The 24,960-nt window shown below is 45.8% G+C and overlaps 1 protein-coding gene across 3 annotated transcripts in view; it reads right to left on the reverse strand.

The window, feature by feature from the left end:
- The window catches only part of LOC137616323 (uncharacterized), a 225,748-nt gene that overhangs the window by 52,713 nt on the left and 148,075 nt on the right, over window positions 1-24,960 (reverse strand). For 2 of the 3 annotated variants that reach the window (XR_011039393.1, XR_011039392.1), the window contains exon 2: window positions 2,162-3,083. The exons of the other annotated variant lie outside the window; for it this stretch is intronic. The gene's annotated coding sequence lies outside the window, so the exon portion shown is untranslated. The remainder of the gene's footprint in view (window positions 1-2,161; window positions 3,084-24,960) is intronic. 3 annotated transcript variants of the gene reach the window in all.

The following is a 24,960-nucleotide window of genomic DNA, read 5'->3' on the forward strand; positions in this document are numbered from 1 at the left end:
AACATGGTATGGCCGTTGACAGGGCGAACTCCGGCTGATGGGAGGGCATCACTGTCAGAGGGTTGAAGGACAAGATCAAGGTCAAACTAAGGGTTGGCCTTAGCAATCACGCACTTAAGAAGAACTGAAGAGATTTATCCTAACTGCCGGGGAAGGAGAATGTCTAGAGTAGCAAGGAGGACTCCACTCCTATGAAAAGTGACGATCCTCCCGAGGGGATAGTCTGCAGTGGCGAGGTTCCTACTCGAAGGAAACCTGTCCCAAAGGCGCCAACGCAAAGTTACTGTGGTCTCTAGAAGATCTCTGGAATGGTATTTTTAGAGGGGCCCCTCCCTCGTGGACAAGCGAAACGTCCACTCATGGGAGAGGATTTCCGCGGACTTTGCTCCACCCCCAACAGAAGAGTTGGCTCAGCATGGGGGAGCGCATAGTCTATGGCGACAAGTCTGCAGCGGCTGTTAGATGTAGCCGTCAGAAATTCTCCCCGCAAGCAGGAGGGTTGCTAGAAAAAAGCTGATGGGGGGAAGTTCTCCTTCGGAAAGGAGAGCTGCCCAACACCCGGGGAGGTTAATTCTCCCCTCAAAGGGAAAGTTGTCCAACCCCTGGAGGCGGACCTCCAGGCAGCACTCTCTGCTTCCCATCAACAAGCATTGTTCAAGCTGAAGGTCGACATCATGAGATACCTGTGAAATGTAGCTGAAGCTAGTTTCTAGGTTCACCCTGAAGAGATTCCCCAACTGGAACACGCGAAGGAATCCAATACGCCACTGCCCTCGTTCCTACGCCTGAGCATGAGGAAGGAATGAGTAGAAGGGGAGAGTGTTGCATAGACTGTATCACTCTTGGAAGGGACCTCAGCCCCGTAAGGGAAAGGTCGTAGTCAGGGTGATGATCAGGAGCTGCTACATGTGCAGAACAGGACCTGGGGCGAGGCAGAGAGAGCAGAATCCACAGGAATGAACAGCTCTGCTCTTTTACGTCGGCTGACTTACCTGGAAGAAGAAGTACGGCATCGCTAGCTGAGAAAACAAAAAGAATGAAAGAAAAACTCCTAGGAAAATGACCTAACCTACAGATAGGAAAGGTGTCCCCCGAGAGAACATATATACGAAGGACTGAGCACTCCTTTTGCCGGCTGTCATTGTCGCGCGAAGGAGAGCGGCGACGTAAGAACTGTAAAAAAAACATTACAATTACTTAATCAGCTGACGAAACAAACTACAGTACTCTATAGAACCACTAAACCCATCGGCTAGAAACCAAGGTGAGCGGACAAGCTCGAGACCATGCACTCCCTCCACCAGCTAAGTATGAACGTTGGCCCATTGCCGAATGGAGTGCTATAAAAGTTGAATTACAAACTATTATTATTTCAAATTAATTACGGAAGAAAAAACATTCAGGAGAGCAACCTGACCCACATAACAGGAAGGGTGTTACCCCTCAGTGGATCTACCGCCCGCCCATGTAACAAGGGAGACCATAATCGTCAGCGAGGAAGAACAAGACCGAAGTCAAGCTCTGGAAAGGCAGCAAGCTGTCTTTCTCCAAAGAGCTCGCAGGGAGAGAGCGACGTTAACATCCAAACAGAGGAGTGTTCTCACCAAGTTCCCCATTGGGGACCACTTACCTGCGGTGGAGGTCAGTCACTCAGAAAAAGCCACCAGCCTATGGGTTGTCCTGCGTCCAAGGGGGTAAGATTGTAATAGAAGGTTTTACGCCCTCGACAACCTCCCACATGCTGTCACACAAGCAGCAACATTCACTGAAACTAAAAGAAAGCCGAAATATACATAAAAACATTACATGAATGTTTTCATATATAAAAACATAAGTCTATATAAGAATATAAGAAAAGTCAAATGGGCAGTTAAGTTTATCGGCAAGCCAAAAGAAAAGTGGGTGCTCAACCCAGGTGTGCGAGTGAGCAGGGTAGCCGGCTACCACCCACTCCTTCGCTACCTAGCGGGTTGGGTGATTACCCCTCTCAAAGTCTTATAGCTCATCTTTCAGCTTCGCTGTAAGTAATATCCCCTATAAATAGAAAAGGTTTGTATTCTAGTCATGGAACAACTATCATTTACAATTACACTAAAGAAATTTAAAAGCCTAGAATTAATCATTTATGTTTACACTTCGGATGTATTCAAATCCTTCTTACCTTTATTAAAGAAATGTAGAGTGGTTTTCTAATGACATTTAGTCAAAAGACCAAATGACGCAATATCATCGGCGGCGGCAAATCGAAATTTAGAGCAATGTCACATCTGGCTGTGCATGTTTCATACAGAGGAATTCCAGAAAGGTTTCCAGTCCATGGAGTTTAATGGGGAAGTAATGGAGTGTGGCTAAGAATACACAGCCCACTTATAAGTTGGAATCACCAGTGTCTTCATTTGAAATATGCCCCATAATTTTGAGAATGAGGTCAATGAAACCAAAATGAAAGTCTTCTTCCGCACACCTATGACCAGATGCAGGTCATCCAGCTAATAATTCTTTATTAGCATAATCATAGTCATCTTCTATGGTACCCACAGGATCTGTAATGGACTATTTAACAAGGGTCCACTTTCAAACTTCCTCCATTACTACAACAAACAGAAGCAGCTTGGGGCTGATTCTTTATCATCGAAACTTTTCTCAAATTCTTCAAATACCATTGCCAACACAGAACCTTCACTGGATATATTGTTACAGTAGGGTAACATCACAATCTTGACAAATCTTTCCCGTTTCCACTGTCTTTGTAATGTCAATCAAATCGTTTGCCTTGGGTGCTCCATTAAATGTATTCTCAACAGCTTCAAACACACCCAGACAGTATAATCTCTTCCTCTTTCGATGGTTACTTTTCTTATCATCCAGATGTTTTTCGAAGTACTGCATTTTCATTTTCCATTTCCATCTTAGTCTATTTCACCTCCTCACAATCTCCCTCTGCCACTTTGCTGAAGAGAATGATATCCTACTTTTCCTTCTTTGTCGTGGGTAACAGCCAGACTGTTCTTGTCTTTATACATCTTTATTTCAAAGCCACAGCTTATTATCCTCTTCTGCAACACTTTCATCTTCGTAGGGACCTGAAATAAAGACAAAGTACAGTTGCACATGACTTCAGAACTACTGATAATATCTAGGACTTATTATTAATATAATAAACACCTTTAAAATAAAATAAGTATTAATCTGAGGCAAATATTTTTAACAAAGATCAGACTAATTCCCTGAGCAATTATTCATGCCTAAAAACCTGTTCTTTAAGTCGATTTCGAGTAAATTTTAATCACCCTTATAACCCCAAAATCAAAATCACATATTCCTACGATAATGTGCAACTGCTGAGATTGAAGTTGAGAAGCCATCTGCTACGACCCCTAACATACGAACGAGTTGGAAAGTCTAGGAAGACTCAATTGTGGATCGGTATCCGATTGTGGGAGAATCTAGGTTAAGAAGCAGCATTGATGCATCAGGGGATCTCTAGCGATGGTGTTACTGAACCGTCTTAGGAACATCAAGAGGCAGGAGAGGGATGGGAGCAGTTGTCCATGTCCTGACCAGCAGTTCTAATGCTGCTCTACCTAGTACTGGACACCCTTCCCGGAGTTTAGGTTTTCGTACGGCACTGCTCCTCCCACGAAACCCCACAGAGGAATCAATCGAAGTCTCAAAAGACACTTCCAGATTAGTTCCTCTGCTTCAGTGACTAGTACTTCCTCCTCTTTGACGCAGTATGAATGCTGTGAAGGAACAGACAACAGGAACAGGTGAACTACTGTAGTTACCCATTGACTCAAAAATAACGATTACTGTACCTGAAGAAAAAGCGTAAGCAAACAATTGGAACATTCCTGCAAAGACGAAACACAAAGGGAAGAACCACAAGTAAACCTTGGCACTCGTAAAGGGAAGATCTTGTAGCCAGTATATTAGAAATGGGCCAGGGGTGGTCTCGTTCCTCAGCCGAGGAGAAGTCCAATTGTGTAGTGACAGATCACACCGAGACCGCTCTGGTGTTGAAAGAGCGCTTGGACACGGGTAGTGATCTGGAACACAGTACAGCAGTAGCTCATGAACGTGGACTATCATGTTCAAAGACAATCATGTGCATGCCTGCTAATATTTGTAGACGCATGTATTCGTGGACAATCATGCAACTGGCAGTTCATCCACATAAACAATTCTGTTTGTGGAAGATCGTGTATGTATATGAATGTGTGCCTGTCAATGATCATGTTAGGGAAGTGTGTGTATATGAAATCTCAAGCAAGTGAACCATCATGGGTGTAGACGATCGTACACATGGACGATCATGGGCCCAGATGATTGCACGTGTGGCAATCCAACGATCATGCAAATGGAAGTGATCATAATCAGAGGACTCAACACTTCTAACAGATCCCTAAGGAGGATCTTAGAAGTTTGTGTGCATGACGATATACAGGCTTGTAAAGGAGTCACCGAAGCACCCAGGGAGAGAGACAAGAGCAAGGCTCTGCATCTTGATAAACAGCACCAGTGCCTCGTGTTTCACAAGACTTGGCACTAGTAGCTGGGGTATGAGCCCTTGTACTTAGTACCTCAACCCCTTCACAGGGATCAGGTTTTGGTATAGTGCTGTACCTAACACGAAACAATGCCGAAGAACCAGACAAAGAGGACTTCCAGGAAGGGGGAAAGGAAAGGTGGTCTCCTTCCATGATGCTCTTCCTGCTATGGGACAATTCTCGGCTCTTACTCTTCCCAGCACAACCCGAACAAGAGTAGAATGTGCAAGAACCTAGACATTCCCGGTAGCGAGAGCACCTTCCAGCTATCCAACCAACTCTGTAAGAATGAGCTTCACACATTAGGCTGGTTAATCATCTTTTAATAATAATAATCTTCCAGCATTGGAACAACTATCAGCAATCACTACAGATGGGAATTCCTATGGAGAGAAACAGTAGAAGCTTTGCATACGCAAGTCTTGTCAATTTGACCAGGACTCTTGCGATGAGGACTTCTACTCTTCCTTCCAGGGGCATCGCTAAAGACTCGATAGCCCAGGCAGCCGAGTTAGAAAAGACGCCCCCCATCTCCCTTTGCCTAATAAGTTGGCGGCAATTTTAAATGTACACAAACTTTCATTTTCTGACCCTACTTTGGAGGCCCCCAGCTCTTGGAGGCCATGGAGGAGTAATTTTCTATGCCACTCGACCGTGTAGAACTTCTTCAATGGAAGCACCAGCAATGACGAGGAAAAAAAATTTCGTCAGGTTCACTTTTTTACTGTTGTGAGGCCACACACACTGCAGGTAGGACAGAAAACTGTCCCACAATTAGTTATGAAACACTGCACATCCTTAGCTTATTCCCCTAATAACCTTTGAATACAACTAACTTAAAGGCCATCTATTAAATCTCGAACAAAACACACGATTAAAACAAGACAGACGAGGACGCCGAAATACATCTGTAACATCCGGCAGGCAAAGTCAAACTGGGGTTGCTCCAACTGTCAGGTGGGCGAAGCGTACACATTGCCCAACAGGCCTATGTTTCCTCATCATCTCCTCCTACCCCTACTGATGCAAAGGGCCTCTGTTAGATTTTGCCAGTCGTGTCTATCTTGAGCTTTTAAATTACAGTAATACTTTACCATTCATCATCTACTTCACGCTTCATAGTCATCAGCCATGTAGGCCTGGGTCTTCCAACTCTTCTAGTACCTTGTGGAGCACAGTTAAATATTTGATAAACTAATTTCTCTTAAGAGAGTGTGAAGAGCATGCCCGAACCATCTCCATCTACCCCTCACCATGATCTCATCCACATATGGCACTCGAGTAATATTATAAGAGTTTCCATTCTTATACAGTCCTGCCATTTGACTCCCAATATTCTTCTGCTAGCATTCTCGAATCTACTACAGTGATGCCTCAAGATTAAATTAATTGGTTCCGTAAGGGCTTTCTTTAAGTGATTTTTTCGTGTAGCGAGTTGCCTTTTACATGTAAATAGCCTAATTCGTTCCAGACCCTAGAAAAAGGCCACATTAAATTATTATAAAAATGATATTCACCACTAAACAGTACTAAATATGTCAAGTACTGTATTTTGATTGCAGTATCTAATAAATTAACATTAATATTCTGAAAAAGAAGTGTTTAATTAGAGTAAACAGTAAAAATAAAGTAACAAAAATGTGGAACCTTACCTTTGGAGTGAGGCGATGTCTGAGAGCTAAGTGCGGGGCGGCAGAGGAGAATGAAAACGGAGGAAAAAGTTTACGTACAAGTGGCAGAAAACGTAAACACTTAACTATACAAAACAGATTTCTAAATGACAGAAAACATTAACACTTAATTTTAGGAAACGCATCTACATACTGCAGGAAATATTAACACTTAACTTTACGATAAATTTTAAATATTTTTATTTCCTTTTTCTGTTTTTTTCATTTAAAGTTTTCTATTTTTTAAATTTAATTACATAACTTATTTTCTACATGACTGCCAATTTTCTTTCTTTTTTTAACTGGCGCTTGGTCTGCTTCTACCAAAGGCCTCTTACTAAAATAATCGTCCAAAGAAGCTTATTTCTGCCTGCTTCCTAAAAATTTTCCTGAAATAACTTGGGCAAACTTCATGTACTCTGACGCACGACCTGTGAGAATCTTTTCTGCGAGTCTTTTCTACGAGAGCCACCATTTTAAGAAGCACTCTAGACCCTCTTTAATTTCTTCCAGTGTAAGTGGGTCACCCCACCCCCTGCTGTACTTTTCCTGAGCAACGTTCCTCGCATGGCCTCCAACTCCTTCAGGTCATCCGTCCTAAGTTCCTCTTGGTGCTCCTGGATAAGCTCATCAATGTCAGCTACTCAACTTCCAGAGCCATGGACTTCCCTAGTGTAACAATCTCTGCAACATCAGATTAAGTAATAGGTTCAGGATCATCAACATTCTCGGAATCATCTTCAGTTTGGTCTGCGTGGAAGCCCTCGAAATCTCGTGCGGAGACGGCATCAGGCCACAGTTTCTTCCAAGCAGAGTTCAAGGTGCACCTCCAAACCTCCTGCCAAGCTTGACTGATCATTTTGAGGCATACCACAATATCAAAATTCTCCTTCCAAAATTGATGAAGGGTGAGGTTTGTGCTCTCAATGATTTTGAAACATCTCTTGAAGTGATATTTCGTGTAAGTTTCTTTTTTGGGCTCAAGCCATGTCGTCCTGATGGAAGTTCCTTAAAGGCAGCTTCCTAGGGTATAATACAACTACGGCGATATTCCCAGAGAATTTACCTTAAGGTACCCAGAATTCTAACTCCTGGAGCGAGTATCCCTAAAAAAGACCTTAGGGATATCGTAAATATCAGCGGACGTATTCTTGACACGCCACATAGCAATCTATACCCCGAATAGAGTTAACACTTTGTAGGGGTCAAATGGCAAGAAAACGAAAACGATAAGAAAAAAGGGGGGAGCCGTTCGTAAGGCATCTCTCCTCCCCGTTTCGTAAGCGTGCCCTGCGCCGCTCGCGGCGCCATCTGTATTCCTTTTTGCGTAGCTATACAACTCGGTGTTTTTCCCTGTGTTTCTACCAAAATCTTGGATTTACTCTCATATTATGCTTTCTCCAACTTCTTCTGCTTCGGATAAGTTGAGTACTATTTCTTTTATGTATAAATGTAGGCTCTTGTTTAAAATTAAAGTAATTAAAAGAGTTATCTTTGATACAAGAGCTGTTGCCTGCTGGAGGCGTCAGGGACGCTGTCGCTCGCTAGAATAGGATTTATTTGTTAGCAAGAGCGACGTTCCCAGCCCCCCTGCGCTTTAATAATTAGCTGCTTAGCTTAATTAGGAATTCTGTTATGATGCGATAGTAGTGCGCCTGGCGAAAGATTTGCCTAGGCTGACCAACACTAGTCTTCGTAGCCTAGTTGTTGGCCCTTGTACTTCCTGCATAATTAGTCTTCCAAGTGTGATTTTATATTGCTTAAAGCGTTAGGCAACGTTATACATATAAGCCCTTTTTCGAGTATTTTCCAAGATAGTATTGGAGTGAGTTTCGGTGATTTAGGTAATCGATTCTCTTAATGCCTAGGCTAGGTTGTCTTAGGTCATTATAATATTGTCTGTTTCCCCATTTGCTCCCTTCTCTTCGGGGAAGGGGCAAACCCTTTCCCTCTGTTTAAGCCTTAGGCTTAACTCTAGTGGTTTGTTTGAATTAATTTTCAAATATAACTATGCTGGAGTAGTACTGTACCTTCCTGTTCCAACCGAGTTGGTTCAGAGGGGGACAGTACAGCAGTGTATTAGTCTGAGTCCGTGTTGGCCTAGCGTGGGGCAGAGTCTCCCTTGCTGCCTGACACGGGCATAGGAGGTTTATCCTCCTTGGATCACCTTGGAGGGTTTCTGTAGTTATGATCCCTTCGCTCGGTGACCCCTCAGACTTGTCCTCTTTGCTGTTCCGGGTTCGGGATATGTTCCCTTTCCGGAATAGCAATTCCTTCCTTGCCTTGGTTTTAGGGAGGCAGCCAGTAGTGCCGGCCTCCCTCCCTGGATTTCTCTGGCTGAGATGAGCTTTCTTAGTTGGGAATGATCCTTAACCAAGGCAAGGTTGGACAGGACCCTCTGTCCTTCCCTTCTATTTTTCCGTTTCCTTTGTGTCAGTCGTCTCACATCCGTACCTAGCCTAGGTTAGGATGGGGAGCTGACGGGGTCCCCTGTCGGCCGGCACAGTGTGCCGACCGGCAGAGACCCTATCTCTTGAGTGCTGCCCGGTCCTTTCTTGGTCCCTCAACCGCTGCCGTCTGTAGATTCAGTAAGCAGTGGTTAGGAAGCCTGACTTAGTGTCTCCCCTTCCTCTCGGCACTCTTTCGGGTGTCGGGCGCGGAGGTTCATAGCCTCTTAGCCCGGCACTCATTCTGTTGTCTTATGTGTTGTCCTTGCCGTCTGCCGGCCTAGGGGCCGGCCGTCGGCAGGGGGTGTTCTCTAGTTCTCTTGCTGTCGGTCGGCGGTGGTTATATGCCTTTGCCGGCCGGTCTCTTTGCTCATCTGCCGGCCGCTATAAGTGGCGGCCGGCAGCCGGGCGCTACCTGGTGTGGATGCCAGCCGGCAGGGTTTGCTTACCGCTGCCGGCCGGCCTGCTACATTGCTCGGTTAGCCGGCCACTAAGAGTGATGGCCGGCAACACGGTGCTACCCGGGTGGCTACGGACCGGCAACCACTGCCGGCCGGTTCAGGCATGGGAACTGGAGTTCTCCCCAATAGGGGTGATCTGAAGTTGTATACTTGAAACCTACCTTTGGAAAAAAGGGGGGGGGGTACTGACCGGCAAAAGCCGGCCGGCACACCACCCTCATGTACTGTATCAGTTCTTTCCTGTGTGGTGTAGTCTACCAGGGGAGACCATGATATAGTAGGTTACAACACTGTTTCTCTAACTTACTTGTGTTGCCTTGTGCAATCACTTGGTGTCGCCTTACAAGGATGAAAAGAGAATTCTTTTCATCTCTAGCCAGAATGGTAAAATCTTACCTTAAGTGTGAGCTACACCTAATTTCCCTCGGGAAATAGGATCTCTGGTTATTCTAGCAAAGACTAACCACGCGATTTTATGGCTGGTGGGCTTCCACAGGTGATTGTGTGGGTTTCACAAGTAGGTGTCTTTCCCTTATTCTTTGTGAATGCTCATATATACATGTGAATTGAAATTCACTTGATATTCATGGAAATTTTCTTCTTTTACAGGAGGAGCATCCGAAATGTGATAGCGTTTTCTGCAATGTCCGCAGCAAGAACTTTTGCGGACATGTCTTGTGTAGGAGGCACGCGGCTTGCGCAGCCTCCAAGGATGATCATCGCTACTGGGATCCGCAGGTATGTGCAGTGTGTACTAACCTGCTATCAGAGGCTTTTGAATCCCCTAGGTCGGCGGAGTCAAGGGATGCAGCGAGGGAGAAGCTCCGTGTATGGGTAAGGGGTTTCCAGAAGAACACCACTGGACCTTACCTTCCTAATGAGAAGATGAGGGCGTACCTTTTTCCCAAGGCTTCTACTGACGCTGTTGTTCCCCAGCCTCGGCCGGAGATCCCTCTCGTCCAGATCTCAGTGGAGGAGGATGATGCGGATGCCATGCAGGACATCCAGCTGGATGACAAGATGTCTGACTTATCCGACCGTGCGGAACAGGACCTCCTCGCAGAGGGTGAGGAGGAGGATCAAGATCCGATTGCCGTGGAGGAAGAGGTTTCCGTACCTTCAGACGTTCCGGTTCAGGCCCCTGAACCTATCCCCTCTACTTCGTCCGCTCTTCCAGCAGAGCTGGGACAGGCTCTCTCTTCCATCGTTGGTATGATACAACAGATGCAGAGGGAGAATAATCAGAAGGCCGCTGCAATGGAGCTCCAGATGCAGAAGATCACAGCGTCACGTGGACCTCCAAAGAGGCTCAACGTGAAGGACCTTCCTCTGTGCTCGGATGCCAACCCGTGGAGATATGCCGAGCACATGCCGATGACGGTCGGGAAGATCGTCATGTCGGAGAAGCTGGGTTCAGTTCCCCTTGAGGAGGTGGAATTCTGGCCCAGCAGAGGGGCCTACCCGGACTGTTATGTCCGTCTGAAGAAGGAGCCGGCCTCGAAGGAGGAGACGGAACCGAAGGAGGTGATCATCCTGGATCACGCCAAGGCTCAAGCTGCTTTAACATCTGCGTTGAAGGAGAGGGGGTTCTCAAACTCTAAAGTTGCTGCTTTGAGTAAGAAGCACCCCTCCTTCGTATCCTCCCCGGCTAGGGCCTTCCCCTTTATGCAGAAAGGGTTCACGGCCGTTTTGAAGGCGGTTGAAGCTGGCAAACCATGTCCATCCCTGGAGGAATGCAAGCCATTGTCTTTGGCCTTGCCGTTGGACAACAAGGACTGGAAGGAGGTACACCTCACCTTCTCGGTTGGGAAGTTGGACGCCGATATCGCAGGTCAACAGTTCGGCGAAAACCTTCCCAAGTTGTCGGAATTCCTCCTACGGAGGGAATTGGATACAAAGGAGCGTCTGGCAGCCTCAATGTCTCTCCAGACAAACATGGAGACAATGGCTGGCGACCCCAAGATGCCTGAGATGTTCATGGTAATGGCCAAGATCCATCTGGCCACGGTGACGAAGGACCTCTATTGCTTTGTCAAAGCGAGGAGGGCCTGCAGGGAGTTTGTGTTCGCCTCGGCCACAGTGAGGCATGAACCCGAGAGACTCATCTCATCCAGCATCTGGGGTAAAGATCTCTTTCCCAATGAGGTGGTCAAGGAGGTGGTGGACAAGGCAGCCACTGAGAACCGAAATCTTCTCCTTAAGTGGGGCCTGTCCCTTAAGAGGAAGTCTTCCCCTGATGAGGGCCCTCAGCCGAAAGGAAAGGCGAAGAAATCGAGGTTTTCTTCCCGTCCAGCCAAGCCTTTCAGACCACAACGTCAGCAGCAGCAGCAGCCAGCTTTGCCTCCGGTGCCACAACTGGTAGCCCAGACCCCGACCACCTTCCAATGGGTACCCCAAGCCGTGTCTTCAGCATCCCCGGCATTCAATCCAGTGTTCGAAGGGCAATCGACCACGTTTCGAGCAAAGCCCAGAGGTGCAGCCAGAGGTTCGGCGAGACGCCCCTCTAGGGGAAGAGGATTCAGAGGTGGTCGCGGCCAGGGAGGCAAGACTGCAGGGCAGTCAAAGTGAAGTGTCGCCGGTAGGAGGGAGACTACAGTATTTCCGGGATCGCTGGACCTTCGATCCCTGGGCCCACAGCCTGCTCAAAAATGGACTGGGTTGGAGTTGGTACAGTACTCCGCCCCTGTGCCCTCAATTTTTCCAACACTCCACCCCCGTTTTGGAGGAGTACATCCAAGAACTGTTGGAGAAAAAGGTGATCCGGAGGGTAAAGTCCATCAGGTTCCAAGGGAGGCTGTTTTGTGTTCCCAAGAAAGACTCGGGGAAACTCAGAGTCATTCTGGACTTGTCACCACTCAACAAGTTCATAATGAACCACAAGTTCAAGATGTTAACATTACAACACATAAGGGCCTTACTGCCCAAGAGGGCATATACCGTCTCCATCGATTTGTCAGACGCCTATTGGCACGTTCCAATAAGTCGCCGTCTCTCCCCCTACCTAGGATTCAAGCTACAACAAAAACTTTATGCTTTCAGAGCGATGCCTTTCGGGCTAAACATAGCTCCAAGGATCTTTACGAAGCTTGCGAGTGCAGCGCTCAAACAGTTACGCCTAAAAGGGTTCCAGGTAGTAGCCTACCTGGACGATTGGTTGGTGTGGGCAGCATCCAGAGCAGAATGCTTGCAAGCTTCCCTACAGGTGATTCAGTTCCTGGAATATCTAGGTTTCATGATCAACAGAAAGAAGTCTCGTCTTTCTCCAGCTCAGAGGTTCCAGTGGTAGGAATTCACTGGGATCTAGTGTCACACCGTTTTTCCATTCCAATGTCGAAAAGGAAGGAAATAGCGGGGTCTGTCAAGAGACTTCTAGGTTCCGAGAGGATATCAAGACGCGAACAAGAGAGGGTTCTGGGCTCTCTTCAGTTCGCATCAGTAACAGACCCAGTGCTAAGAGCACAGCTAAAAGATGCAGCGGGAGTTTGGAGAACCTTTGCATCAAGAGAGCGAAGGGACTTGAAGAGACCGGTCCCACTTCGGCTACGTTCTCTTCTCAGACCGTGGTCTCAAGCCAGTCGTCTAAAGAGGTCAGTACCTCTTCAGCCACCCCCCCCGTCAGTGACAATCCACACAGACGCCTCAAAGGTAGGGTGGGGAGGTCACTCCCATCGGAAAAAAGTGCAAGGGACCTGGTCCAAGCTATTTGGGACTTTTCACATAAACTTTCTAGAAGCTATGGCAGTGCTTCTTACCCTGAAGAAAGTATCCCCACGTCACTCGATCCATGTAAGGTTGGTACTGGACAGTGAGGTGGTAGTGAAATGTCTGAATCGGCGGGGATCGAGATCTCCACCTCTCAACCAGGTAATGTTAGCTATATTCCGACTGGCGGAGAAGAAGAAGTGGCACCTGTCAGCAGTTCACCTTCAAGGAGTCCGGAATGTGACCGCGGACGCTCTATCCAGGGTTACACCGATAGAGTCGGAATGGTCCCTAGACGCAGGATCATTCTCCTTCATCTCGAGTCAAGTCCCAGAACTGCAGATAGACCTCTTCGCGACGAAGGACAACAAGAAGCTGCCGAGATATGTGTCCCCGTACGAGGACCCCTTGGCGGAAGCAGTAGATGCGATGTCCCTCGATTGGAACAGATGGTCCAGGATCTACCTGTTTCCCCCTCACAATCTGATGTTGAGGGTCCTCAACAAACTGAGATCCTTCAAGGGAGTAGCAGCGATAGTGGCCCACAAGTGGCCGAACAGTGTATGGTTCCCTCTAGCTCTGGAACTACGACTAGAGTTTCTTCCACTCCCGGACCCAGTTCTGTCCCAGCAAGTCCAGAAGTCGACTGTCTACGCTTCATTACAGAAAACCCGGACCCTGCAGCTCATGATTTTCTCTCCCTAGCGGTGAAGAAACGGTTCGGAATTTCGAAAGATAGCATCGACTTCCTGGAAGAATATAAATGCAAGTCTACTAGAAGGCAGTACGAATCAGCATGGAAGAAATGGGTAGCCTTTGTCAAAGACAAGAATCCGCACGAGATCTCTACGGAGTTCTGCCTATCCTTCTTCATCCACCTCCACGGACAGGGGCTGGCGGCTAACACGATTTCTACATGTAAGTCAGCTCTGACAAGACCCATTCTGTATGCCTTCCAGGTAGACCTCGCTAACGAGATTTTTAACAAGATCCCGAAGGCCTGTGCTAGGCTTAGACCTTCAGCTCCTCCAAAGCCTATTTCATGGTCTTTAGACAAAGTCCTTCATTTTGCCTCATTACTGGATAATGAGGAGTGTGCACTGAAGGACCTGACTCAAAAAGTGATCTTCCTTTTTGCCCTAGCTTCTGGGGCCAGAGTTAGTGAGATTGTAGCCCTCTCGAGAGAGGAGGGCCGGGTTCAGTTCCTGGATGGGGGAGAACTGAACCTGTTTCCGGACCCTACGTTTCTCGCTAAGAACGAGTTGCCCACCAACAGGTGGAGTCCCTGGAGAATCTGCCCTCTGAAAGAAGATGCATCTCTATGTCCCGTAGAATGCCCAAAGGTCTATCTTCGTAGAACTTCAGACTTCCATGGGGGCCAACTATTCGGAGGAGAAACATCGGGCTCGAATTTATCTTTAAATCAACTTAGGGCGAAAATTACATATTTTATTCGCAGAGCGGATCCTGACAGTTCACCCGCAGGTCATGATCCGAGGAAAGTTGCTTCATCCTTAAACTTCTTTAACTTTATGGATTTTGAACACCTTCGTTCATACACTGGCTGGAAGTCTTCCAGGGTATTCTTTCACCACTATGCTAAGCAAGTGGAGCAGCTAAAGAGGTCTGTGGTAGCAGTTGGTTGCGTCGTTAACCCTGTTGTTTAACTCTGCGAGGAACAGTGGATTTAATTGGGACTTTGATTCTTGGGTGAGTGTATAGTTATATGCGTTGCTATAACTAGTAGTGAAGGCTCTGGGAGCCCACAATGACTGGTCCAGCGTTATGGTGATTGTAGCACAAGTACAGACAGGTGTGCCGAGCGTTTCTGACGCTAATGTCAGTGGATAGTAACATGGACGTTTAACTTTGATACCTTGGTATGTGACAAGTGACCTGATTGTTTTCTTTCAGATAACCATACATCCATGCACTACAGTACTTGTGTAAATTGTTGGTCATCCACCTATCATATGTATATAATTGTGGTAACCATGTCTATTTATTGTTAATCAATAAACTTGTTCTCGGGAACCTTGCGTCTCCTTCACCTATATTGATTTCATTTTAATTATTGAGCATTCAGCCTATGTATATTAATCGGGGATATCTATAATAGCCTGTTCCTTAATGCAAGCCTTGTTGCACTGGTTTATACTTTCCTTAGCATAAAGGGCTCCATCCTTCTCTGAGGACGGTGGCGGCAGCAAGTTTAATCCTACGCAGATATAACCTTTTTGTCTATTTCTACTTCGACCAGGGTGCTGGTCGGGGTTTTCCCTTGGATGCTGTAGTTCTGTAAGGACTATGCTTTACTTCATATAGAGTGAGACCACTATATTGTATTGGCTTGCGAGTGAGTCATACATAGGTATATGTACTCTTCGTTCGTTTCTAGAGTCTAGTAGGACTCCTCCCTGTAGGGGGCAGGAAGCGCTTTCATGGCTTATGGTTAGTGAAAAGATGTATAACGGTAACATCTTAGGTCTTTCAGTCGAGTTGACTAAGAAACATTCCTGAGGAGTACGGCACGTATTGAGAATCCACAGATACAGTAATGCTCTGGTATACTTCCATCAGGACGACATGGCTTGAGCCCAAAAAACGGATTTTGAGCGAAGCGAAAAATCTATTTTTGGGTAAGATGGCCATGTCGTCCTGATGGACACGCCCTATCCTTTTTCAAAAAAAAAAAAAAAAAAAAAAAAAGAAAAGAAAAGGGCTGTAGGACCCCTCCCTACATACAGTATCTGTAGCACCTCGTGTATCGCTACAAGGAATACAGATGGCGCCGCTTACGAAACGGGGAGGAGAGATGCCTTACGAACGGCTCCCCCCTTTTTTCTTATCGTTTTCGTTTTCTTGCCATTTGACCCCTACGAAGTGTTAACTCTATTCGGGGTATAGATTGCTATGTGGCGTGTCAAGAATACGTCCGCTGATATTTACGATATCCCTAAGGTCTTTTTTAGGGATACTCGCTCCAGGAGTTAGAATTCTGGGTACCTTAAGGTAAATTCTCTGGGAATATCGCCGTAGTTGTATTATACCCTAGGAAGCTGCCTTTAAGGAACTTCCATCAGGACGACATGGCCATCTTACCCAAAAATAGATTTTTCGCTTCGCTCAAAATCCGTTAAAAGTTGAAAATCACTTGCTGGTCCATGGGCTGAAGGAGAGGGGTGGTGTTCGGTGGAAGATAGAGAATCTTGACGAAGGAATATTGTGGTGCAATACAGTGATACCTCTGGATACGAAAGTTTCTGCTTACGAAAAATTCAGGATGCGAAAAGTGATTCGAAGATTTTTATGCCCCAGGATACGGATAAAATTTCAGGATACGAAAACCTTACGAGATCCCAACTCTTCGCCGAGAGTAATTTTAAAAAGCGCGCGCCGCCAGACTTTGAACTTGGGTAGACTCACTTACAGCCTCCCGCTCACCCATTGGTTATCTCCCTACTCAGACGCTAGCTGACGCCATAAGATCCTGCTTTCCTATTGGTCGGCAACTATCCCAGCTTGCCTACGCACGGGCGTTCATCTCTCTCTCTCTCTTTTCGTTCCGACCGCGGTATCGTTAACAGACATTGTGTTGTGTGCTTTCGCTTGTTTGACTTTGTGTTAATATACAGTACATTCGTACGCCACGTGTTATCGTTAATAAACTTTCGTTACTGTGCACTGTACTGTATTAGTGTTTACTATACATAGACTGTATATAACGTTACGTAGTGTATTATATTACGTATTACTGAAGCCATGGGTCCCAAGAATGTTGCCGAAGGAAAGAAGAAGAAGACGATGCTCTCGATGGAGACGAAACTTGAAATCGTTAAAAAGTACGAGTCTGGCATGCGTTTAAGTGCGATCGCCAAGGAGTATGGCCGGAATCCGTCTACGATAGGCACCATCCTGAAGCAGAAGGCGGCCATCAAAGCAGCAACACCTTCTAAGGGCGTCACTATTTTCTCCAACAAGAGAACTCACGTGCATGACGAGATGGAGAGGCTGCTTCTTGTGTGGATCAAGGACAAAGAGATCTCAGGAGACACCATCACTGAGACTACAATTTGCCAGAAGGCCTCCGCCATTTTCGGTGATCTCGTGCGTGCTCAGGCCGAAGAAGGAGCAGGAGAAGGAACATCCCAGCAGGAACCCCCAGAGTTTAAGGCTTCTCGTGGGTGGTTTGAGAAGTTCAAGAAAAGGACTGGCATCCATTCAGTGGTACGGCATGGGGAGGCAGCCAGCTCGGACATGAAGGCTGCCGAAGCCTTTGTTAAAACGTTCGAGGAGTTGACTCTGCAGGAAGGCTACACTTCGCAGCAAGTTTTCAATTGCGACGAAACTGGGCTTTTCTGGAAGAAAATGCCTCGTCGGACATTCATCACGGCGGAGGAGAAGAGGCTACCCGGACATAAGCCTATGAAGGACAGGCTTACCCTTGCTTTTTGTGCAAACGCCAGTGGGGACTGCAAGATAAAGCCCCTGCTGGTGTACCATTCAGAAAATCCCCGAGCCTTCAAAGCCCACAAAGTTATTAAGGAGAACCTTCCCGTGATGTGGAAGGCGAATGCAAAAGCCTGGGTAACGAGGCAACTGTTCATTGATTGGGTGAATGTCTGCTTCCGTCCGACTGTCCGAAAATATTTGGAAGAAAAGCGCCCCCCTATGAAATGTCTGCTGGTGTTGGACAATGCTCCAGCTCACCCTCCTGGCCGAGTATTCCTTCATAAAGGTCCTGTATCTACCGCCTAACACCACCCCTCTCCTCCAGCCCATGGACCAGCAAGTTATTTCTAATTTTAAAAAATTGTACACGAAGCATCTCTTCAAGAGATGTTTCCAAGTCACAGAGAGTACAAACCTCACTCTGCGTGAATTTTGGAAAGATCACTTCAACATCGTGATATGCCTCAAACTCATCGATCTCGCTTGGCAGGAAGTTTCGAGGCGTACCCTAAACTCATCTTGGAGGAAGCTGTGGCCCGATGCTGTCTCTGCACGAGACTTCGAGGGGTTCGGGAAGCCTGGAGGAGAAGCCGAGATCGTTGACGATCCTGAACCAATTCAGCAGTCTGAGGTGGCTGACATCGTACATCTTGGTACGTCCATGGGGCTGGAAGTTAGCGCGGAAGATATCGATGAACTTATCGAGGACCACCACGAGGAGTTGACGACGACGACTTGAAGGAGTTGGAGACGATGCAAGTGAGTGATGTTCAAGAGCAGTTCTCTAGCGGTGATGAGGAGGATGTTGCACCTTTGAAAACGGCAGACATTAAGGAAATTCTTGCATGTTTCCATAAAATGGCAGACTACGTCGAAAAGGAACATCCAGAAAAAGTTTATACCAACCGTGCGCTTCAACACTGCAATGACGTTTGCCTAACGCATTTTAGAAATGTGTTGAAAAGTAGGCAGAAACAAGCTTCAATGGATAGTTTCTTATTAAAGAGGCCAGCGGTATTGGTAGGCCAAGACGAAGGTGAAAGTAAAGAAAAGAAACAGAAAAAAGAAAGAGATGAAGAAGTAGAAGGTGAAAGTAAAGAAAAGAAACAGAAAAAAGAAAGTGATGAAGAAGTAGAAGAGATTTAGAAAATAAGAAAAACGTAAAGTTATAAAAAGGCAAAAAAAAAAAAATTCAATTTTAAGTTTTATGTTACCGTTAAGTGTTAAAGTAATTTTTTCTTTCATTTTATAGTTTTCCATACGTAATGTTAAGTGTTAATTATTTCTGCCATTTTTTTTATTTTGTAAAGTTTAAGTGTTAATGTGTTAAGTGTGTAAATTACTGTACGTAGTCTGTCACTTGTTACGTTTTCTGCCTTATGCCATCCTCCTCTGCCGCGACTTCGCTATCGGACATCGTCTCACTCAAAAGGTAAGTTTCAACTTTTTTGTTACACTAATTAACTGTAACCTTTTTTTCAGAGTGTACAGGTACAGTATCAATCATTAATTTAGGTGTACGTACAGGTACAGTAACAATACACCTTCACTGATCTAAATGCTTTACGTACATACAGTACCGTAACTTTTATACAGTATCGTACCGTAGTAAAGAAAACGGACCGTTTTCTTTGGGCTTGGGGGGGATAACTTGGCTATAACTACGTACTGTACATTATTGAATAATCTCATAGTGGTTTCTGGAATGGATTAGGCTGTTTTTAACGGTTGTGTTAATTATTGAATGATAGAAATGGCTGCAATGCATGTTTATTACTACAGTTTAGCGTGTTTATGAAAGAAAAAGTGACTTTTTATAAGGCTTGGAACGGATTAGGCTATTTACATGTAAAACGCGACTCAGGATACGAAAATATCAGGATACGAAACCGCATCCTGAACGGATTAATTTCGTATCCTGAGGCATCACTGTATCTTCACGGAGGGAAGGAGGGTGAGCAGGGGTATTATCCAGTACCAGCAGGCATTTCATAGGGAGGCGCTTCTCTTCCAAAATAAATATTAATCCACTCAATAAACAAGAGTCTTGTTACCCAGGCTTTTCCATTAGCCCTCCACAACACGCTTAGATGTTCCTTAGTGACTTTGTGGGTCTTGAAGGCTCGAGGAGTATCCGAGCGATGCACCAGCAGATGTTTCACCTTGCAATCCCCACTGGTATTTGCACAGAGTGCAAGGGTAAGCCTATCCTTCATAGGCTTATGCCCAGGTAGCCTCTTTCCTTCTGCCGTGATGTACGTTCGAGGATGCTTTTTTTTTTCCAAAAAAGCCCAGTCTTGTTGCAATTGAAGACTTGCTGGGGACTGTAGCCTTCCCGGACAGTCAACTCGTCAAACGTTTTAACAAAGGCTTCGGCCACTTTCGTGTCCGAGCTTGCAGCCTCCCAAAACGCACCACCGAATGAATGCCTGAGCGTCTCTTAAATTTTTCAAACCACCCACGAGAAACCTTGAACTCTAGGGGTTCCTGTTTCAATGTTCCTTCTCCTGCGTCAGCTTCAGCCTGAGCATGCAAGAGATCATCAAAAATGGTGCTGGCTTTCTAGCAGATTATCGCTTCGGTGATATTGTCCCCAGCCATTTCTTTGTCCTTTAGTCAAACAAGCAGCAGTCTCTCCATCTCATCATGGAGATGGCTCCTCTTGCTTGAGAAAACAGTCATGCCCTTAAAAGGTGTTGCTGCTTTGATAGCTTTCCTCTGCTTCAGATCGTTCTTATCGTAGATGGATTTCGGCCATATTCCTTCGTGAGCACACTTAACCGCATGCCGGCCTTGTATTTCTTGGTTATTTCCATCTTCATCTCCATGGAAAGCATCATCCTCTTCTTTCCCTTATTAGCGTCTTTCTTGGTAACCACGGCTAATGATGTATCGTAGGATCACACACGATAACAGTATGTACAGTAAAATTGTTACGCAAGCGAAATCACAAACACCAAGTCAATGCGTACAATGCCACTGCCGGAACGAAAAGACATAGGAACGCCAATGCGTAGATGCATGATGGGATACAGTACAGTAGATGTCAACCAATAGGAGAGCAGGATCTCATAGTGGTAACTAGCATCCAAGTAGGGAGATAACCAATGGGAACGCAGGAGGATGGTAGCGAGTTTATGGGTTGGCGGTGCGCAAATTTAAAATCCGTCTCGGATACGGTTGGGCTGGGCTCCCACTCCGTACCGCCTTTCTTTGCCCAAAACATTTTTTGTGATAGTCATAAAATTCTTCGCATCTCATTTCGTAAGCATATCTTTTCGTAGCTAGAGGTTTGACTGTACATCTATTGGAGATTGTGTCATTGTCATACCATGACTCATTTCCATACTGTAACAGATCTCACTAAGGTGATACATAACCTGATTTTTATAAGTAATTTCAGGGCAATTTGATTTCCAAATTTTACTTAACGTAGCCATAGATTGATTTGCTTTTCTCAATGTTCTATTAAACTTCAATTCTAAAGACCCTGTATTAGATGTCATTGTTCCTAGTTACTTGAATGATTCTACCTCAATCTTTTCTCTTTCAAATGATATCTATGTTTACCTTGGTAAAATTTTAAAATAGCTCTTCTAACTTTTTTGCTGCCATACAGTACTCCTACGTAAAGAACAATGGTTTGTATGCATGCAAGAACAAAAATTATTAAAAAGGTCCTGGCCTACCCTAACCTAGTCTAACAAGACCTATCCTAATCTACCCTAATTACTAGAGAAAGGATATGATGTAGCCAACCTTCAACAGACAACAATGGGTGGCAGGATATGAACTAAGAGTGTGGGCACTACATTAAAACCTTTCTAATTGTATACATTTAGAACTACCCATTGCATATTTATGACTCCTCACTTTCTTTTATTTACGCAATATTTCTTTCAATTTACTTTCTTCTATGAAGTATTTCTGGAAATGCTCCCTTGTCACAAAATTATTTACTAGCTTAATCTTTCCACGATATTGGACTCCGTCTGAGAACAAGTCAGATAATAAAGCAAGATGGTCACTCTCTATCACATGATTTTTCCATCGACCAATTAGGGGTCGGTTGCTTGGTGTGCCCTCTCCAATGTCTTCGATCAAAAGCATCCTCTTCCACCAAACCTCTTCTCTCAATACCATCCTTCACGTTATCTTGCCATCTAATTTCAATTATTAGAAGATAAAATGCCTTGCTCTTGGCAGAAATGATTTCAGCTTCCCTTTTTTCAAAATTTGTCAAGGGCTATTATGATCAGCTTTCATTTCAAATTCATATTCCATGATCATGAGACATCAACAGCATCAATTCAAGTTACTATCAACACTTAATGGTATCGGCATATCATGGCAACCTGTGACAACCGGGAGGTTGAATATATAGTGCGATTATGATTATTTTTTTAGACAGTGTTCATCATCATCATCTCCTACACCTCTTAATGCAAAGGTCATAGATTAGATTTTGCCAGTCTTCTCAATCTTGAGCTTTTGAATCAACACTTCTCCATTCATCACTTCCTACCTAACGCTTTATAGTCCTCAGTCATGTGGGCCTGGATTTTCCCACTCTAGCCCCTGAGGGTATACGAACAAAAATATCACTTTTTGTGTTAGATCCTTTAGAGGGCAATCTTCATTGTTTAAGTTCGAAGCATAGTGTAAAGCTTTGTCTAGAGACCATGAAATGGGCTTTGGAGGGGCTGCTGGTTTAAGTCTAGCACATGCCTTCGAAATCTTGTTGAAGATTTCGTTCTACAGGTCCACCTAGAAGGCGTATAGAAGAGGTTTAGTCAAAACTTGACTTAAACGTAGTTATCGTGGTGGAACCCAAGCCTTGCTTGTGAAGGTGGATGAAGGAGGACAGGCAGAAATCCATCAAGATTACCGTCTGCTTTTTGGGTTTAACAAAAGCGACCCACTTCTTCCAAGACGATTCATATTGTCTTCTGGTTGACTTAGACTTGTATTCTTCTAGATTCTAGAAGACAGTACAGACTTTCTAGAATCTAGAAAGTCTGTACTGTCTTTCAAGATCCTAAATATTTTCTTGACTGCTAAGGCGAGAAAATCATGAGATGAAGGTTTTTGTTCTCTATGATGAAGCGAAGACAGTCTACTTCTGAACCAATTGGAATAGAGCTGGATTCGGTAGAGGAAACAGCCTCAACTTCAGTTCTATCACCAGAGGGAACCAATTGCTCTTGGGCCACTTGGGGGTCATTACTGCTGCAGTTCCCTTGAAGGATCTCAGCTTGAGGACCTTCAGCAGGAGATTTGTTGGAGGGAACAGGTAGATGTGGGTCCGTCTGTTCCAATCGAGGGACATGGCATCCGTCGCCTCTGCCCGAGGGTCCTCGTACGGGGCGACGTATTGATGTACAGTAGTTTGTTGATGTCGCTCGTTGCGAAGAGGTTGATCTGCAGTTCTGGGACTTTTTCCAAGATGAAGGAGGAGGAGTCTGCGTCTAGGGACCATTCTGACTATCGGCTTTAGCCTGGATAGAGCATCTGCCGTCACATTGCGGAACCCTTGTAGATGAACTGCCGATAAGTGCCATCTTTTCTTTCTTGCTAAGCGAAAGATGGCCAACATCACGTGATTGATGTAGGGCGATCTCGAGCCTTGTCGATTCAGACATCTCGCTATCACTTCGCTGTCCAAGACCAGTCTGATGTGGGCTGATCTGTGAGGAAATAGCTTCTTCAACGTCAGGAGGACTGCCATGGCCTCCAGAATGTTGATGTGAAAGGTCTTGAACAAGGATGACCAGGTCCCTTGGGCTTCCCTTTGATGGCAGTGACCTCCCCATCCTTCCATCAAGGCATCCATGTGGATGGTCACCGATGGGGGAGGTGGTTGTAAGGGAACAGTCCTTGCTAGGCTGTTGACTTTCGACCATGGATTTTGAGAAGTGATCGTAGTAAGGTCGGTACTGGTCTCTGTAGATCTCTTCGAGCATTTGATGCATATCTTCTCCAGACTCCTGATGCATCTTTCAGCTGTGCTCTTAGCACTGGGTCTGTTACTGCTGCAAACTGGAGACAGCCCAGTACTCTTTCCTGTTGGTGTCTTGAGATCCTGTTGGATTTCAGTAGTCTCTTGACAGAACCCGCGATCTCTCTCCTCTTCTTTGGCGGAATGGAGAGACAGTGTGACTGCAAGTTCCAATGGATTCCCAGCCATTGAAACTCCTGAGCTGGAGAGAGGCGAGACTTCTTGTGGTTGATCTTGAATCCTAGATGTTCCAGGAACTGGATCACTTTCTTGGATGCTTGCAGACAAGCAGTCTTGGATGCTGCCCACACCAGCCAGTCATCCAGGTATGCAGCTACCTGAACGCCTTCTAGGCGTAGTAGTTGTACGACTGCATCTGCAAGTTTTGTGAAGATCCTTGGGGCTATGTTTAGTCCGAAGGGCATGGCCCTGAAGACATACTTTGTCTTCTGTAACTTGAATCCTATGTAGGAGGAGAGGGGGAGACTGACTGGAAGGTGCCAGTAAGCATCTGCCAGGTCTATTGAGACTGTACGCCCCTTTTGGTAACAGGGTCGTTATGTGTTTAAGAGTTAGCATCCTGAACTCCTTGTTCTCGATGAATTTGTTGAGTGGTGACAAGTCTAGAATAACTGAGTTTGTCCGAGTCCTTCTTGGGAACACAAAACAGCCTTCCCTGGAATTTGATGAACTTTGCTTTCCTTATACAGTAAGCTTTTTGTTCAAGAGTTCTAAGGTATATTCTTCCCGTAAGGGGGTGGAGTGTTGGAAGAACTGAGGAAATGAAGGAGATTTGTTGCATTTCCATCCAAGTCTATTCTTGATTAGGCTGTGGGCCCAGGGATCGAAGGTCCAATGATCCTGAAAGTGGAGGAGTCTGCCTCCTACCTGGAGCATCTCATTGCTTGGATGGTCCCGAGGGTTTGCCACCCGACCAAGTCTTCCCCAGCCTCGTGAGGGGTTTTTTGAGGAGCCCCGTCTAGATCCTCTTCCTTTCAGGCGAAAGGTAGTGGTGTGCCTCTCAAAACTTGGGTTGAAGGCTGGTGACTGGGCTACCAGCAGTTGAGGTACCACTTGGAAGGTGGTTTGTGGTTGAGCAACCACTTGGGGCATCGTGGTCATGGTGACCGTGGGATGTTGTACAGACCGAGAAGGTAGTCGTGGCTTCTTCGTCTTCCTCTTAGGTTGGGGACCAGCATCAGGGGAAGATTTTCTCTTCGAAGAAATGCCCCACTTTTGGAGAAGATTCCTATTCTCCGTGGCGGCTTTCTCGATGACTTCTTGGACTACTTCCTTTGGGAAGAGGTCCTTGCCCCATATACAAGACGTAATCAGCTTCCTGGGTTCGTGTTTGACCGTTGCATTGGCAAACACAAACTCCCTGCAGGCCCTCCTGGCCTTCATGAAAGCGTACAAGTCCTCGACTAAAGTGGCTATGTGCATATTGGCCAGGACTGTGTACATGTCTGGGGTGCTAGGAACGCCTGCAGACATCTCCATGCAGTTCTGGAGGGAAAGAGAAGCGACTAGCCTCTCCTTTGTCTCCCATTCTCTTCTCAGGAGAAAGTCCGACAACTTCAGGAGGTTCTCGCTGAACTGCTGTCCTGCGATGTCCGCATCGAGTTTCGAGATTGAGAAGGTTAGGTGGACCTCCTTCCATTCCTTCTCATCTGTGGGCAA

The sequence above is a fragment of the Palaemon carinicauda genome, chromosome 22 (assembly GCF_036898095.1).
Source record: "Palaemon carinicauda isolate YSFRI2023 chromosome 22, ASM3689809v2, whole genome shotgun sequence".
Classification (NCBI taxonomy): domain Eukaryota; kingdom Metazoa; phylum Arthropoda; class Malacostraca; order Decapoda; family Palaemonidae; genus Palaemon; species Palaemon carinicauda.